The sequence below is a fragment of the Schistocerca serialis genome, chromosome 3, assembly GCF_023864345.2.
Source record: "Schistocerca serialis cubense isolate TAMUIC-IGC-003099 chromosome 3, iqSchSeri2.2, whole genome shotgun sequence".
NCBI classification, from domain to species: Eukaryota; Metazoa; Arthropoda; class Insecta; order Orthoptera; family Acrididae; genus Schistocerca; species Schistocerca serialis.
In genome coordinates, this window is record NC_064640.1 from 37,182,885 (window position 1) to 37,201,686 (window position 18,802).

Consider the following 18,802-nt stretch of genomic DNA (forward strand, 5'->3'; position numbering starts at 1 on the left):
ATGTGAAACTCAGGTAGTCCTATTCCCATGTGATATCCTGCGAACTATGGTTGAAGGGCAAGAGGCAGATTACATATTCCTAGATTTCGCAAAAGCGTTTGACACCTTGCCCCACGAAGTTACTGCCACACCCCATAGGATACCAGATATATGAGTGGTTCGAAGACTTCTTAAGTAATACGAGCCAGTACTCTGTCCTCGACGGTGAGTGTTCATCAGGGACATGGGGATCGTCACGCTTGCCCTAGGGAATTGGGATAAGGCCGATGTTATTCTCTGTATACATAAATGATCTAACGGATAAGATGAGCAGCAATGTGCTGCCGCTTGCTAGTGATGCTGTGGCGTGTGGCAAGGCAGTCGTCTTTGAGTGATAGTAGGCCACAAGATCTCTTAGACACCATTTCTAATTGATGTGACAAATGGCAGATAGCTCTGAATGTAGAAAAATGTAAGTTAATCGAAATGATCAGAAAAACAAACGCATAATGTTCGAATACAGCATAAGTAGTGTGCTACTTGACACAGCCACGTCGCTTAATTATCTGGGCATAAAGTTACAAAGCGATTTGAAATGGAACGAACATGGAAGGATTGTAGTGGGGGACGTGAATGGTTGACTTCTTTTTGCTGAGAGAACTTTACGGTAAGCGTGGGTCTTGTGCAACATAGAGAACACTAAAATATTAGTGCGACCCAATCTTGAATACTGCTCGAGTGGGAAGGTTATCGAGAAAATTAGGGGATCTGGCATTTGAAGCTGATTGCAGAAGGATTCCACTGACACCAACGTACATTTTGCTTAAGGAACTCGGACATCCAGAACAGGTGGTTGTTGCTGTTGTTGTCTTCACTGGTATCCATCATGTTACTTACCATCAAATCTCAGGGAAATAATTATGAGTGACAGATTTCACATAGGACATTATTCAGGGTGTGGAAAGAAGTGAAAGGCGCTCATTTAATTGGCATGCAGGCGGCTCGGCCTTACGAAATTTTAAAATAATGAAGGGAGAAAATGAAAAATTTTACAATGAAAATCATTAGTTTTAAGAAGACACGTACCAGAAGAGTTTAATTGACAGTCATAGCTCTCACAAGGTATGACATATTGGTTTCGTATTTTACATTATATTGCTACAAACAGGAAGCACTCCTTAGGATTTATTTTTTCTTTAAAGACTTCGCTTTCATTATAAGGTGTATTTACATGCTATCTGAGTAACATTTCCTATCCTTGGTTTCAAAGGATTGATTTGGGGAGGGGCTGTGAAAATAGATGTACTCCAATTTATGCATTCAATAATCAAAATTAATTTTTATAGTGAGTTTTCAAGCTTTTTAAAAGTATAATTTTTGGAACACGTTAGATAGATATACCTGAGTGATGTAAAGCTTATGTAATTAAAAGTCTTACAAGAGGTTCAGAGTACTGAACGCGGCAATATCGGTTCCATCCTTTTATGATGAGAGACAGCAAGGCGATTGATAACGTGCGTATGTCGCGAAACCTTGGTAAATATTAGAAAGATAACCATACAATGTTCCGTGCGAATGTATCTGCATGGACAACATTATTACTGAGCCAGCTGTCGATGCTGTATTATTTACTGAGCTCTGTACGTGCTGGTAGCTGATGAGATTTTAAGCAAATTATTTGTGAAAGCAGTAAACTGTCGGAGAGAAGACATATTGGCATAATCTGTTGCCAGTTACTGACGCTTTGTGAATCCAGTAACCTTAGTTAATCACTTTACTATGAATATTACATTACTCAGCTCAACCAGAATGAAGCTTTAGCTTGCAGCCAGAAATGTAATTTCCCGCTACTAGTGGACTACGAGAACATTTATCCGTTAGACTTACTCCCACCTATTATCTAATTTCTCGTCAAAATGTGAGTTATTGTGACTGATGAGTACTCATACCTATCAGATGATAAATAATTGCTAGTTATCGAATCATAGTTCTTCTTTCTCGGCTGATGCCCTCACGTGCTTAGGAAGTTTTCCATTAGGTACTTTTAGTGTCGCTTCATATAACGCTGTTACTTCAAAACAGCTCCCAAAAGTCAGCTTATCAACAAGCCAGAAGTTCAAACATTCTCCAAATAGAGCCAAATAAACGACATTCTGGAAGATAAATAACGATTAAAAACAAATAATGATACGTATAGAACTGGGAAGAGACTATGGTTTGTTGCCATCGACAAGACAGACGTGGATGTTTACGCGGATACTTGGGCACTTGTACTGTACTATGGTGGAACGACTGTGTTTCTTGAATGTGAAGTGGCGAACGCATGATTTAGAAAATTAAACGTCTAGGACAGAAATATGTGCGGGAAAGAAAGATTCTAAAATCAACTCTCCGAATACCTACTACAAACAGAGATCTGCAAAAAAGAAACAAATGAAAACTCTTTGTACATCAGTATATAAACTTAGTCTCTTGTAGAAGTTGATTCAATAATACTTTTTCATATTTTGGGAACGCGTTTCCCACAGCAAAAGAAGATAGAGAAAAGTCACCTAATTTGAGGAGGTTTGCTTAGGTAGCTTACAGAATAAAATGAAAACCATTTGTGTTAACAAAAACAGTAAATATACTTTATTTTGCACGTCAGAATGATGATGCATGTTCCATTTCTGCTCTTGTTATACATCAACATTAAATATAGTGCAAATAATGTTGCACAATTGTCTCGCTTGAAAATAGGTTCTTAATTTGCGGAGGCCTTATGACCATTGTATGTAAACGCAGTAATCAGAAGTTAGGCATCTGTAGCATCTTTAACGACACCTATCACAAACATATCTCTTGCTTATAGAGCCAGCACAGGTTCTGAGCATCGAATTCAGTTCCCTCCATCGCGATCGGTTGAGAAGAGCCCTGCACAGTAGGTACACTCCGCGTCTTCATCGTCGTCGCTGTCTTCGCTTTTATCACACAGTTCAATTTCATCTGCTTCGGACTCTGATGAAGATTCAATGATCCCCCGTGTCTTGTCAGTCGATTTACCACGACTAGGTGCCTGGTCTGATGCCCCGCGCTTACCACGTCCGGCATTTCCAACTTCCTTCGATGTTACCACCCTTTGTTTTGAGTCAACTACCTCATGCTTATAAGGAGAACAAGTGATCAGCTGAGAAGCGCCATTGCGGTAGCTTCTGGAACCTATTTGGTATGTAATTTTTGGAAAAGAACTGATGTCAGCTCCTATGACAAATCAGGATCTTAGAATTTGATGAACAGCATTTAATTCAGATTCCAGTGTTTCAGAATCGGCATTTTTTGGAGATCTCCTGGAAGTCCATCTTGTGAATCCTCATTTGCAGATGGCCTATTCTTAGGAGGATCTACCACTTCGACAACAACAAATTCATGGGGCCGGAAATTTTGAAAGTTGCATCGTAACACACTTGCCTTCTGTAAATCGTTTTCTGCTATTTCTGCTGCCGATGTCTGTTCTGAAGTTTTTCGATAAATTTTGCTTACTTGGTATACTGTTACAACACTACCAACATGGTCACTATATCCAGCTGTCAATCTCCTGAACATAAACTGTCTTCAGTGGCCCACTAAAAGAAACATCCAATGTCTGCATTTTATGGGCCAAATTACTCACGTCAATATTTCTCACATGAGTGAAGTGTTCATCCATTACGAGAACCGCAGGACCATCTTTCGTTGGTTTCACCTATAGCAAGATGTGGTGAAACCATTGTGTAAAAATATTTGTTCGAATCAGCCCTGAAGGATGGCATGGATAAATGGAACCAAGAGGAACACTACCCATTAATTCAATGTTCACATATTTTAGTGGGAAGATAATTAGGGGTGGTATGAAGTGTCCCAAAGGGCTTATACGTATCACTACAGTCATAAGTGCATGCCTTTCAGCAGCTTGTAGAGAAGCTATTTGCTTTTCCACCATCAGTGCAACAATTTTAGTATGCTTGTGATGCACAACTGTGATAAAATTTCCGTCACCGTTAAAAATTTGGCTAGGTTGTTCTTCATTGGATCCAAGGAGAGCTCATAAATGTCAAGAAACATCTTCGGCTGTGAAACTCTTAGCCCTGGCGAATGAAAGTCCTTGGCGAGAACTAACTGAGAGTTCGGGTTCCCTTTTTAGGAAATTGCGTAACAATGTTATACCACCTTGCAGGTTTTCTTTCGAAAATGGGTTATCAGTCTCACTTTTATAGCAAGCTGATAGGCAAGCCTTCGGAAATCTTTCATAGACAGACTGGGATAGGTTGGTTTCCTGACTGATTCGGTGTCCATAGATTCATCTGGGCATTTGCTGTCGTTAGCCTAACGTTCCAATGTTATTTGAGGAACATTGAAATTGTGAAATGCTTTATAGCTCTACATTTATTTACTGCGCGTAGTACAAGTGGTAGCCTTCATTTGTTTGGGATCTATAAAAGAAACTTAGACTATTATCACGGACTCTTCATCTGTTCCAATTTAAATACTTTCTTTAGTACGCCAACAAAATGAAAACTTGTTTACATATACATACGTGGGATTTATCTAAAATGAAGTTTGAAGAAAGAAAATTAGCTTAGACATACATAGCGATGAACTTAAAGTTACAACGAATAATTTGGGATACCAATTTGTGGAGTTACGCATAAGGAATCGCATACCGGTACGTTCCCAAATTGAGGCACCTGCACTTGCAAACAAAACTTGATCCATTGATGTACTTCGTGAACAACGAAACTACTTACGTCACTGATATTCTAGAGCGGCCAAGTTTTAAAGTATGTGTAATTATTAAATTATGTACTCGTAATATATTTCCAGCTTTCTAACAAGGAACAAAATCTTCGGGAACGTGAAAAATGCTTTCCTGCTTGTAGCAACACAACAAAATGGCGTTGTAATGAAAACATGGGATTCGACGGTCAGTCACATGCCTGTCCTCTAGTTCCAGTGTTAACCGCATGATAATACCTTGCAACGGTTCTTTCACGTTCTCGTCAATACGGTACCAGAAAGTTTACGTTCTACCACTGTAAATACCGAAGATCCGCGATTCGGAATATCAGAACTATGCAGTAAATAGCGGCAGAAACACCACCACAAAATTACGCAGCACTAACACTCCAAACCATCGACTCTCGAAGAGAGATTTTAACCGTGTTCAACCAAATGGTAAGGTATCGAACTATTTTGCTCCGAATCATAGAGTTTGGGGAAAAGCGGTGAGAATACTTACTTTTGGAAACCTTTTATCAGACTAAGCCTGTTATAACAATAAACTGTTTCGCTTAATAAAACGGCCGCCAGCCCAAATCTGGCAGTGTCTACACAAAAAGATGAAGTCAATTTTCGACACTGAATAAATAACTACTTTCATTTACTACGGTCATTTGGCAATAAGTACTATTAATCCCACTTTCTGTTACTTATGGACTTTATCACTATACTTCAGTAATTATATGTTTCAACAAGGATACAAAATAATGTTAAACTTATAGCTATCATTCATATGACCAAAATATTATTTAACATGACTAAATTTCATTTCCTTAGGACTGTTATTCGTTAACGTTTTACTAACACCAGTATTTGTCTGGATTTCTTTGACATGGAGAAGCAACACGAACAAATACTGTTAAGATTGTAGCAGATAAACAATTATGTTACTTTACTTTCCGAAATGCCATTTAAAACTTAATCTCATGGTCACGCAAAGCGGTGGCCCTTAAACTGATACATGCAAACTTTAGTACTAAATAATGATTTTCTGAATTTACTACCAAAACAGTACTATTGCCAGTAATTTACTATTATTTAAGCTTCAATAAACATCAGGATACTCGGAATAAATTCGTTTAGGTAAGGACCCTACTGAGGTACATGACATAGTAAGATCACGGTTAAACACAAAGGTACATTTAACACTTATATTCCACTGAATGAAGATGGATGGTTCACACTGTGATACACTTCTAAATAAAGTACTTCGCCTGTTACTGGTGTCGAAGGTGGCGTGAGGCGGTCCTACGTAGTAACACTGCGCAGGTACGGCTCTTGATGCACGTAGCCTTGTCTTCCTCTTGGTGGCGACGATAAAATTACAAATTTCTGAGCTATTAATTTATTGTCGTACTGCGCCAATCATGTAGAACACGTCCGAGGCCAAAAACCCAGTCTTGCAGGTAAATTCGGGGCCTCTAGTACTTGACCAACGTAAAGCGTGTTCACTACTTGCAGGGCAGCTATCGACTGTATGTTACTCGCGCGCCAATTCTTACTCGCGCGCCACACCACCTTTTCCATTCCACTACAGAACGGAGTACCGTTCTACCTATGATCCCTACACCTTTTCAATTTACAGTACTGCTTACAAAAACCGTAAGTATGAACCATCTACAATTTCATGACAGCATATACATACAAAATTGACATAATTAATATTATTTGTACTTGAAATATCACATAATTATTTACAAAATATGTTTTAATACATTTATTCCACCTACGTCAAAGAGGTTATTTTACACAGATAAACTACGCTTAACAAAAGCTTACTCTCGTTATAGTATTTTCTTAAGTTTTCAAAACTATTATGGAACAAAACAATATTTAAAAATATACAGATGAATGGCAGTATTATATTTACAATAGCATTACAACCTTTTTTTTATTTATGAAACTCTGATGTGATGTTGTGTTCAACACATCTGTTACACATTGTCAGCGCGAAAGCATCATCAAGTGAAAAATGTTCAAAAGTGGCCCCTATGGCCTCCACACACGCACACGCTCAATGAATCAAGGCCAGTCCAACAGTTTGAAATATACCCCTGGCGGTGATGAATGGCCTCACAGGCTTCAGAGACACGCCAAAGAATAGTTTCAGCACAAAGGTTGTCAGCAGCACAAATAAATTTTATTAGGTAACCGTAGAGATAGGATTACTCACAGAGGTCAGGAGAATGTACAGGCCATGGAAATGGTGGTCCTTTAACTATCCGTTAGGAAAGATACCAGGCAGAGCCTCAGTGCTTCTCGAACAGTGAGTGGTGGAGCTCAGTTACGATATATATATACAGAGTGGTCCGTTGATAGTGACCGGACGAAATATCGCACGAAATAAGCATCAAACGAAAAAGCTACAAAGAACGAGACTCGTCTAGCTTGAAGGGGGAAACCAGATGGCGCTATGGTTCGTCCGCTAGAAGGCAATGTCATACTTCAAACGGATATCAACTGCGTTTTTTTTTAAATAGGAGCACCCATTTTTATTACATATTTGTGCAGTACGTAAAGAAATGTGAATGTTTCAGTTGGACCACTTTTTTCGCTTTGTGATAGATGGCCCTCTAATAGTCACAAACGTATAAGTACGTGGAATCACGTAATATTCCGCCAGTGCGGACGGTATTTGCTTCGTGATACATTACCCGTGTTAAAATGGACCGTTTACCAATTGCGGAAAAGGTCGATATCGTGTTGATTATGGCTATTGTGATCAAAATGCCCAACGGGCGTGTGCTATGTATGCTGCTCGGTATCCAGGACGACATTATCCAAGTGTCCGTACCGTTCGCCGGATAGTTACGTTATTTAAGGTAACAGGAAGTGTTCAGCCACATGTGAAACGTCAACTACGATCTGCAACAAATGATGATGCCCAAGTAGGTATTTTAGCTGCTGTCGCGGCTAATCCGCACATCAGTAGCAAATTGCGCGAGAATCAGGAATATCAAAAACGTCAGTGTTGAGAAAGCTACATCAACATCGATTGCACCCTTACCATATTTCTATGCACCAGGAATTGCATTGCGACGACTTTGAACGTCGTGTACAGTTCTGCCACTGGGCACAAGAGAAATTAAGGGACGATGACAGATTTTTTGCACGCGTTCTATTTAGCGACGAAGCATCATTCACCAACAGCGGTAACGTAAAGCGGCATAATATGCACTATTGGGCAACGGAAAATCCACGATGGCTGCGACATGTGGAACATCAGCGACCTTGGCGGGTTAATGTATGATGCGGCATTATGGGAGAAAGGATAATTGGCCCCCATTTTATCGATGTCAATCTAAATGGTGCAATGTATGCTGATTTCCTACGTAATGTTCTATGGATGTTACTACAAGATGTTTCACTGCATGAGAAACTGGCATTGTACTTCCAACATGATGGATGTCCGGCACATAGCTCACGTGCGGTTGAAGCGGTATTGAATAGCATATTTCATGACAGGTGGATTGGTCGTCGAAGCACCATACCATGGCCCGCACGTTCACCGGATATGACGTCCCCGGATTTCTTTCTGTGGGGAAAGTTGAAAGATATTAGCTATCGTGATCCACCGACAACACTTGACAACACGTGTCAGGGCAGTGTCAATGCATATGCGAACATTACGGAAGGCGAAATACTCGCTGTTGAGAGGAATGTCGCTATACGTATTGCGAAATGCATTGAGGTTGACGGATATCATTTTGAGCATTTATTACATTACTGTGGTATTTACAGGTAATCACGCTGTAACAGCATGCGTTCTCAGAAATCATAAGTTCACAAAGGTACATGTTTCTCATTGGAACAACCGAAATAAAATGCTCAAACGCACCTACGTTCTGTATTTGAATTTAAAAACCTACCTGTTACCAACAGTTCGTCTAAAATTGTGAGCCATATGTTTGTGATTATTACAGCACCATCTATCACAAAGCGAAAAAAGTGGTCCAACTAAAACATTCATATTTCTTTACGTACTACACGAATATGTAATAAAAAATGTGGATTCCTATTTTAAAAAAACGCATTTGATAACCGTCTGACCTATGGCAGCGCCATCTAGTGGGCCAACCATAGCGCCATCTGGTTCCCCCTTCAAGCTGCACAAGTTTCGTCTTTGTAGTTTTTTCGTTGGACGCTTATTTCGTGAGATATTTTGGCGCGGTCACGATCCATGGACCACCCTATATATATATTTGCAGGGTATTATCTCCCAGTTAGCTTTTGAAGTATTCTGATAATATCCTCGTAAGTATCACCGGTGAGACGTAGTATTAGAAGGTATGAAACCCCAAGACAGTAACCTACAATTAGAGTTCACACATTAAACTGATGGTGACGTTTAGCCCAAACTGTAGCACATGAATTTAGAGTGGTCTGTATGCGGTTGTTGAATAATTAGCTTTTTCTTCTCATCCGAACCTTATCTCGTCTGAAAACTTTTTCTTATAACTCATAAATTAGGGATTTTTGGATATGAGTGTACATGAATTTATATTTTTGTTTTGGTATACGAAACATCTCCTCAATATTTGTAAAATTGTTTTTGATGACTTGATTTGGGATGTGGTATATTAAATATTCCATAGAACATGTGCCGAAGTTTTATTTACACTCCTGGAAATTGAAATAAGAACACCGTGAATTCATTGTCCCAGGAAGGGGAAACTTTATTGACACATTCCTGGGGTCAGATACATCACATGATCACACTGACAGAACCACAGGCACATAGACACAGGCAACAGAGCATGCACAATGTCGGCACTAGTACAGTGTATATCCACCTTTCGCAGCAATTCTCCCATGGAGACGATCGTAGAGATTCTGGATGTAGTCCTGTGGAACGGCTTGCCATGCCATTTCCACCTGGCGCCTCAGTTGGACCAGCGTTCGTGCTGGACGTGCAGACCGCGTGAGACGACGCTTCATCCAGTCCCAAACATGCTCAATGGGGGACAGATCCGGAGATCTTGCTGGCCAGGGTAGTTGACATACACCTTCTAGAGCACGTTTGGTGGCACGGGATACATGCGGACGTGCATTGTCCTGTTGGAACAGCAAGTTCCCTTGCCGGTCTAGGAATGGTAGAACGATGGGTTCGATGACGGTTTGGATGTACCGTGCACTATTCAGTGTCCCCTCGACGATCACCAGTGGTGTACGGCCAGTGTAGGAGATCGCTCCCCACACCATGATGCCGGGTGCTGGGCCTGTGTGCCTCGGTCGTATGCAGTCCTGATTGTGGCGCTCACCTGCACGGCGCCAAACACGCATACGACCATCATTGGCACCAAGGCAGAAGCGACTCTCATCGCTCAAGACGACACGTCTCCATTCGTCCCTCCATTCACGCCTGTCGCGACACCACTGGAGGCGGGCTGCACGATGTTGGGGGGTGAGCGGAAGACGGCCTAACGGTGTGCGGGACCGTAGCCCAGCTTCATGGAGACGGTTGCGAATGGTCCTCGCCGACACCCCAGGAGCAACAGTGTCCCTAATTTGCTGGGAAGTGGCGGTGCGGTCCCCTACGGCACTGCGTAGGATCCTACGGTCTTGGCGTGCATCCGTGCGTCGCTGCGGTCCGGTCCCAGGTCGACGGGCACGTGCACCTTCCGCCGACCACTGGCGACAACATCGATGTACTGTGGAGACCTCACGCCCCACGTGTTGAGCAATTCGGCGGTACGTCCACCCGGCCTCCCGCATGCCCACTATACGCCCTCGCTCAAAGTCCGTCAACTGCACATACGCTTCACGTCCACGCTGTCGCGGCATGCTACCACTGTTAAAGACTGCGATGGAGCTCCGTATGCCACGGCAAACTGGCTGACACTGACGGCGGCGGTGCACAAATGCTGCGCAGCTAGCGCCATTCGACGGCCAACACCGCGGTTCCTGGTGTGTCCGCTGTGCCGTGCGTGTGATGATTGCTTGTACAGCCCTCTCGCAGTGTTCGGAGCAAGTATGGTGGGTCTGACGCACCGGTGTCAATGTGTTCTTTTTTCCATTTCCAGGAGTGTATTATAAAGATACAGGTTTCGTATCACGTGTTGGTTTTCCAACTACATTGAGGTGACTCTGATCTTTGTTTTAAAGATCAAGCTGTGAAGCTGTGAATGAGTTTATATTACGCTATGTAATGTTTCAACATTGTCCCACTCCTCAACGGCGATTCGGCGAAGATCCCTCAGAGTGGTTGGTGGATCACATCATCCATAAACAGCCCTTTTTTAGTCCATCACATGCGTGTTCGACAATGACATTCACGTATCGATCGTGCAGCCGTTACGGCGCGTTCCATGACTACCAGCGGCGTACATCGGCCCCACATATTTCCGGACAAGATCGAGCCGAGATATCGGCCGTCTATGCGTGGTTGAACCACAGCCAACACGAGCCGTGTACCTCCTTCCTGGCGAAATGACTGGAACTAATCGGCTGTCGGAGCCCCTGCGTCTAACGTACGCTGCTCATGCGTGGTTGTTTACATGTTTGGGCGGGTTTAGTGACATCTCTGAACACTCAAATGGACTGTTCAAATGGTTCAAATGGCTCTAAGCACTAGAGGACTTAACTTCTGAGGTCATCAGTCCCCTAGACTTAGAACTAATTAAACCTAACTAACCTAAGAACATCACACACATCCATGCCCGAGGCAGGATTCGAACCTGCGACTGCAGCAACAGCCCGACTGAAGCGCCTAGAACCGCTCCGCCACCGCGGCCGGCTCAAATGGACTGTGTCTGTGGTACAATTTCCACAGTCAACGCCTGACTTCAGGAGTTCATGGAACCGGGGTAATGCAAATATTTTTTGATGTGTGTATTTGTGCAGGCTACTTAGTATCCCCGACTGAACCGATTAGAAGCTCTAGACAATAAATATCATACTGTTCGTGTCGTTTTCACATAATTTTCCACTGATTATGTCAAGACTAGTTCGTATGGGATTTTTTATTTGTTTATTCGAACATTTGGGAGTGCAGTGCCAAGTGATTTTACTGTCAGAGCCAAACGACATTCGTAAATGATACGAAAGTTGCCCAGAAAGTAATGCATCGCATTTTTTTCTTCGACAATTTTTTTACTGAACATAACGAGAATTCCACATACGAAAGAATATTGTTTTAATTACACACCCTATTTTTCCACGTAATCTCCATCCCGTTCTATGGCCTTTCTCTAGCGCAAAACAAGGGCATGTATGCGCTGTCGGTACCAATCCTTGTCCTGATGGCGGAGCCAGTGGTCCACTGTGTGAATCACGACCCTCATCGTCCTCAAAATGTCTTCCACGATTGGCATCCTTCAATGGCTCAAACAAGTGAAGTCCAATGGCGCTGCGTCAGGGCTGCAGGGAGGCTGGAGTAACAGCGTCTAACCCTGTTTTGAGATGTGTTCGGCAGTTCTTAGACTTACGTGGGGTCAAACGTTATCGTGTTTCAGCAAAACGTTTCTGGGTATTGACAAATGCCTCTGAATTAATGGTACCACCTCTTGTCATCAAATCAATGAGAATCCCACCTTCACAGACCCAGAACACGGTAATCATGAACTTACCTTAGGAAGTTGTTGCTTTGAATTTTTTTTCCGTTGCTTTGAATTTTTTCTTGTGTTGGAAATGGGAAGTACGCCGTTCCATAGACTGTCGTTTTGTTTCGGGCTCAAACTGGTGAACCGAGGATTAATCACCTGTAACAATCCAGGGCAAGACGGTCTCCCCCCCCCCCCCCCCCCCAAAGCTTCAAAACGTTGCAACAAATTTAGACAAATGTTTCTTTTCTGCGCAATTTGTGATCCACCGTTAGACACCGTGGGAGCCATCTTGCACATACTGTTGAATATTCAAGAGTGCGCGTAATTGCATCTACACTTTCTTTGCTGATTGACAGAAGCCATGACAACTACTGCGTCGTAATGCGACTGGCCTCGCGATTGATATCAGCTCGCTGCAACATGTCAGGTGTGACATCCGTGGATGGTCTCCCTGACCGCTGCAAATCGTGGACGCGTTCTGATGACCTCACCGTCCGTGCCCAGCGACTAACTATACTTTTGACGACAGCAGATGCTCCATAGACTTTGCATTAGCATTTGTGGATCTCCCCCACAGTTTCTTTCACTGCAGTGATAAATTCAATGACGGCACGTTGTTTGTAACTAAGGTCACCTACAGACGCCATTTTGAAACTGTCCCGCAGCTACGCCCTTGAGGCTGCACGATTGTATGAAGAAGCTTTTCCTCTCCGCAGGCAGCCGAACATGCGTACATTTAGCCGGTTACATCAGCGCCTTAGAAAAACCTGGAGTTTCTCACACCATGTAGAAGAAGGGCGACCCAGATCCATAACAAACCATAGCAACCGATGCTGAGGGAAGAGTGTTACGCATTGTACACGAACGTCCAAATGCTTCAGCAATGGGGATTGCTACCCCAGAGCGTATCCTGAGTCAGAGGAGCGTTTTGCAGATTTTACATCGGAAAGTAATCTCTCCATATCATTCCAGCTAGTGAAAGCCCTCAACAACGCAGACTTCCCTCCTAGAGAGAACTGCTGCCAATGGGTGCAAGAAAAATGTAGCCAAAATCCCCTGTTTGTAAGCAGTATTGTGTTCACGGATGAAGCTGGATTATTTTTAACTACCATAAGTGTCACATTAGGGCCGACGCCAATCCTAATGCAACATATGAATCGCGACGTCGGCAGCGCTATTCGCTGAACGTCTGGGCGGGACTGCTAGGAGACCGCATAATTGGACCACACTTCCTACCACAGAGACTAACTGGATAGCAGTACATGAGGTTTCCGCAGACTATACTTCCAGATGTACATGATGATGTCCCACTGAAGGAACGTCTGAACATTTGATTCATACATGACTGTGCTCCAGCACATTTTCATTTACGAGTTCGCCGGCTTCTAACTCGGACCTACGTTCAACATTGGATAGGTAGAGGATGACCTGTGCCATGACCTCCAAGGTCTGCGGATTTAAATCGCATGGACTTCTGTTTGTGGGGGGTCGTTTCAAAAGCCTGGTCTTCGCTACCGAGGTCAACTTTCTTGAGGAATTACGCTTGCAGATTGAAGCAGCCTTCCAGCATTTACGTAATTCCCCAGGACAGCCTGAGGAGATTAGCAACTCATTTCACAGACGAGTTCAATGTTGCATTCAGACGAATAGACAACATTTCGCACACCTACTTTAACGTTTAAAAATGCCACGAGTCCCTGGAGACTGGTAAACAGTAGCAGAAGGTGTATTGTATCTCGACACCGGTTGATGTGTGGACCGATGTTTATGGGAGCTTTTTAGGTACTTTTGACCTGCACTTTCCATGTGTGAATTGTTAACCATCACTTCTGAAACACCCTGTATACACAGACTTTCTGCATTGCAATAACCGTTGATCGATTGAATACGCTACTCTCGAATATTAATACTGTACGAGACGGTAAATTTCTCGCCAATTGTTATTTTTGTACGTTCTGAGAACTTAATTTCACTGTAATAAATGTAACGCTATGTAAGTTACAATTACATAATGAAGGAACATGTGCATCAGTCATCTACTTCCCCCATGAGCTATTATTCATACATCCGAATACTGACATATTAAGTGCATTAAGACGTAAGAATATACATCTTGCAGTGTATTTATAATTTGGTCTATGAGAAAAACCTACATACTTCTTATTACACAAGTAGCATTTGTAACGCGCTATTATGTAAGTGGAAAATCAAAAACTACTGTTCCATTAACAGTTCAAATGTAGGTATGTCTGCACCTATACATTGAAAGACGATGTTATAATTGAAAAAGTTTCCCGTTTTACATAATCTGAAAAACATTGGATGTGGTAAACACATTTCACTTTGGCTGAGCTATAATTATTCCTTGAAAAAGTTGTATGTTACATGAAAATGCAGTTACTACTCATTTAACAGTAAGTAATTAGAGTTGCGTGGTAACTATGTTCAAGTCACAATATTACCTGTCTTAATAGTTTTCTTTTTATTCCTTAATGGAAAATATTTATCATTCTGAAATTATAATCAGTAGGATGTCCCAAGAGAAATAGTCGATATTCAGGGATTTGGCAAGATCGGTCGTTCGAAGAAAAAAAGAAGAAGAAGTCCGGTAAACTTTGGCTCTAAAATGCACATTTAAGAGCTACGAGCACTTAATGAAAGGGGTTTCACAGTAGCGAAGATAAACAAGTGCTCATAGCTTTTGAGGTATGTAGTTTAGAGCCCGTGTTTACTGGACGTTTTCTTCTTGTTTCGCTCCAGACTTTCATTTCACAAATCAAAGAGCTTACAGCATAAGAGATTTGTTTCACAGTATCGATGATGAAAAAGTTCTATTGGTTCAAATGGCTCTGAGCACTATGGGACTTAACATCTTAGGTCATCAGTCCCCTAGAACTTAGAACTACTTAAACCTAACTATCCTAAGAGCATACACACACATCCATGCCCGAGGCAGGATTCGAACCTGCGACCGTAGCAGTCCCGCGGTTCCGGACTGCAGCGCCTAGAACCGCACGGCCACCGAGGCCGGCGATGAAGAAGTGCTCATAGATTTTAAGATTTGAGTTTTACAGGCCATGTTTACTAGACATTTTCGTTTCGTGACATCGTCATCGTCTGCGGATTGTATGCTGTTTTGAAACATGGAGTCTGCCGCTGTGACCGAGCAGCTCTAGGCGCTTCAGTCCGTAACCGCCCTGCTGCTACGGTCGCAGGTTCTAATCCTGCCTCGGGCATGGATGTGTGTGATGTCCTTAGGTTAGCTAGGTTTAAGTAGTTCTAAGTCTAGGGGATGGATGACCGATGTTAAAAGTCCCATAGTGCTTAGAGCTATTTGAACCATTTCAGAAACTTGCCGACAGACTGATTACGTCGGTGTGTCGGATGGACGCTTGCTCCTGAAACCTGATCTTTCTCGAGGAACGACCTTCGAAAGTGTATCGTCCGAGAAATATACTGTTTTGGGGACGACACATGCTTTAGCACACACTTTTACTCTGCCAAAAAGTTTTTCTCATATATATGTATTGAAGCGTGAGAAGTGATTCTAGGAGCTGTACGTAAGTGTTTCTTATGTTAACCAATGGTACCAACAGAGTGTTTACTTGTACACCGAATGAGGACTTCTTTTCCTGTTATGTGATTTCTCTTCTTGTAGGGTATCTCAAATTGTCTGCGCGTCTGCTCTACGTCAAACATATGACTTTTCCCTCAGACAAATTAATACACATCAAAGTGAGCGAATTTTGTTTTGATCGCTTCGACTTTGTGCCTTATCCAGTTTACATAATTTTGCAGTCTGTTTGTGACATGAAACGTCAGCAACGTCCGACTGGAGGAAATGGGCATGCTACTGTGTGACTCGTAGTCTGGAAGGTATGCTTTGAGTCAGAAAACGAAAGTGGATTCGAAGGCTTTCTGACCGTGGTCTTGGTGAAACGTGACATCAAAGCGGTACATCCGGCCTCAAATATTTTAGAGGTCGGTTTTCCGACCGTCAGGGAAAGCCGCAATAGCGGAAAGGAACTCCCGACTTTTTGTAATCAGAACATTGCTTCACGTTTTCCCCAGACTAAGGACCCGTTATGCATATAGTACAGAGACCAGTTGAAACGTTTTTTTTATGTTTGAATTTTACCTTTTAATTTTTATTTTTATTACTAGAGGAAAATATTAAACTTCCTACCTTTTCTATGACTCTTCATTTCTCAGTCAGTTTTTTGTAATCATTTTCTTAAATACCCGAGGTTCCATATAAGGACAGTCAAATGAAAACGAGAGAGCTGGAAGAAAGTAAGTCAACCTTTTATTACACCCAGGCTAGCTGCTATTCTTGCGAAGCATATCGACAGGCCACGAATGTCATTTTTCAGGACTCCAAAAATCTGAAAATCGCATGTCGAGTGATCGTGACTTTATGGAGGACGTAAAAAGGCTTCCCAGTGAAACTTCTACAGCGTGGTCGAAATAATATAGGCAATATGTTCGCTGTAGCGAGAACGCTAAGTTTTGCTGAGAAGCCCTTACAGAAGCTCCATACCATCTCGATCCCTCCCCATGCTACTTCCACATATCTGGAGCCATCAAGAAAGACTTCCGTGGCCATTGATTTTCTTCGCACGAAGAGGTGCACGTCTAGGTGCGGTCATGGTTACGTAGGCAACAGCAGTCACTTTCTAGGAAGACACTGATCGTCGTGTCTCACAATGGGATAAACGTTATGGCCACAATTTTTAAGTAATAAACAGTTTATTTAGTTTTATCCATCTGTCTAGTTTTCATTTGATTTCGTCTTCTAAATTCTTATCTTTTTATGAAGGTCTATGTACTTATTTACCTTTTCTGAAAAGGCAGGCCTATGGAATCTTTTTAAATTTAAAATACAGCATTCGCTGCTTCCTCTTCAGCTTATTTATCAAAAATAACAGATTCAAAACATTATGATATATTTATGAGTTTAGTTTCCCATCTCAGACTTCGGCAGCATTCGTGGTTCTGTGCCTCTGGATAAGAACATTCCACATTGTAGTAGGTACACTAGGATTTTTCATCCATTGAGTGATCACACAGTATGCGAATTTGGTGAAACTTTCTCCACTGGGCACTGCCTTCATCATTACCATCGACGCCCCATCTACATTGTGTTTCGTGGAAGATGTGCCACTGCAGCACACATGCGGCAAGAAAATCTTACTTCTCCTCTATCCCTGCATTCCTCCGTTATTCTCAGTTCTTGTACGTTCTTCCACATAGATTGGTTAAAGTGAAAATGGCAATCGCAAAGGGATCCTCTGGGCGAACATGGTATTCAAAGCTTTAATTTTTGCCATTTCTAAGTCGAACATTGCAATTTTCGCTGACAACCAAGGCTTCTTATCATTCTGTCCAGAAAAAAGGCATTCATGTTTATTTTGCTTTTGTCTGGGAACAGAGCAAATGAAACAGAAAATATCTTCATCTCTTCCTCTGCGTTACCAGTAACAACGTGTTTGGTGTGCAGTTTTTTCAACTCTTTTGAACCACGGTCAGATATTTCGTCCATAACAGTCGTTATATTTGCACACTGTGTTTTCTCCGCTCCTTCGCAAGTCAATAGCAGGATTATTTTGTAGAGAATAGACCCATCGTCAGTTTAAAAAAGAAAAACTATTATCTTCGGTTAATCTCAAAATGCCTTCGTTCAGGTGAATCTCCGAGAGTGTGGAGGGATCTGGGTCATTCCAGTAGCTTATCTTCTAGCTGTACACAATGAGTCTTGGAGCACTCGAAATCTGGAATATTTTCAACTAAATCTAAACTTTTATCACTCGTATCTTGCAATTTTTCGTTAAAAATTTGAATAATAGACGCCGTCTCTTCTTCATGGACTTTTCTCCTGCAGTTATGCATTCGTTCCTTATTCTGCACATTAGGCTCTGTATTTACATCGAATGGACTGGGTCTTCTCGCCCACCTGGACCAATCATTGACGGGAAATTGTTATGTTCTGCTATTTGGAGACCATTTGTAGCCATTGATTTTCTTGACGTTCCCAAAAAACACTGGCAATTTTATGGATGATAGTGCGCTGTGTTATTGGCCCAAAATTGTTGGCGATTTGTTTGAAGAACAGTCTGGACAATTCGAACAAATGAGCTGGTAATACAGGTCGCCCGACATCAGTACCAACAAACATTTATGGGACATAAACCAGAGGTTATTTCATACACAGATCCATTCACCGGCAACACTTGCGCAATTATGGACGGCTATTGAAGCAGCATGGCTCAGTATTTCTGCAGCTCACCTGTTGAGTGCATCCTACGTCTATTTGCTGCACCAAGCTGGGGAGAAGGTGGTCCGACGCGATATTAAGAGATATCCCATGACTTTTGTCACCTCAGCGTATATAGAAATAGTTGATAAATAATTGCCATTCATTGGCAGCCATATTCCTGTTTCATATGATGATATACGTTCAATAGGGCATGAATTATTAACTGTAA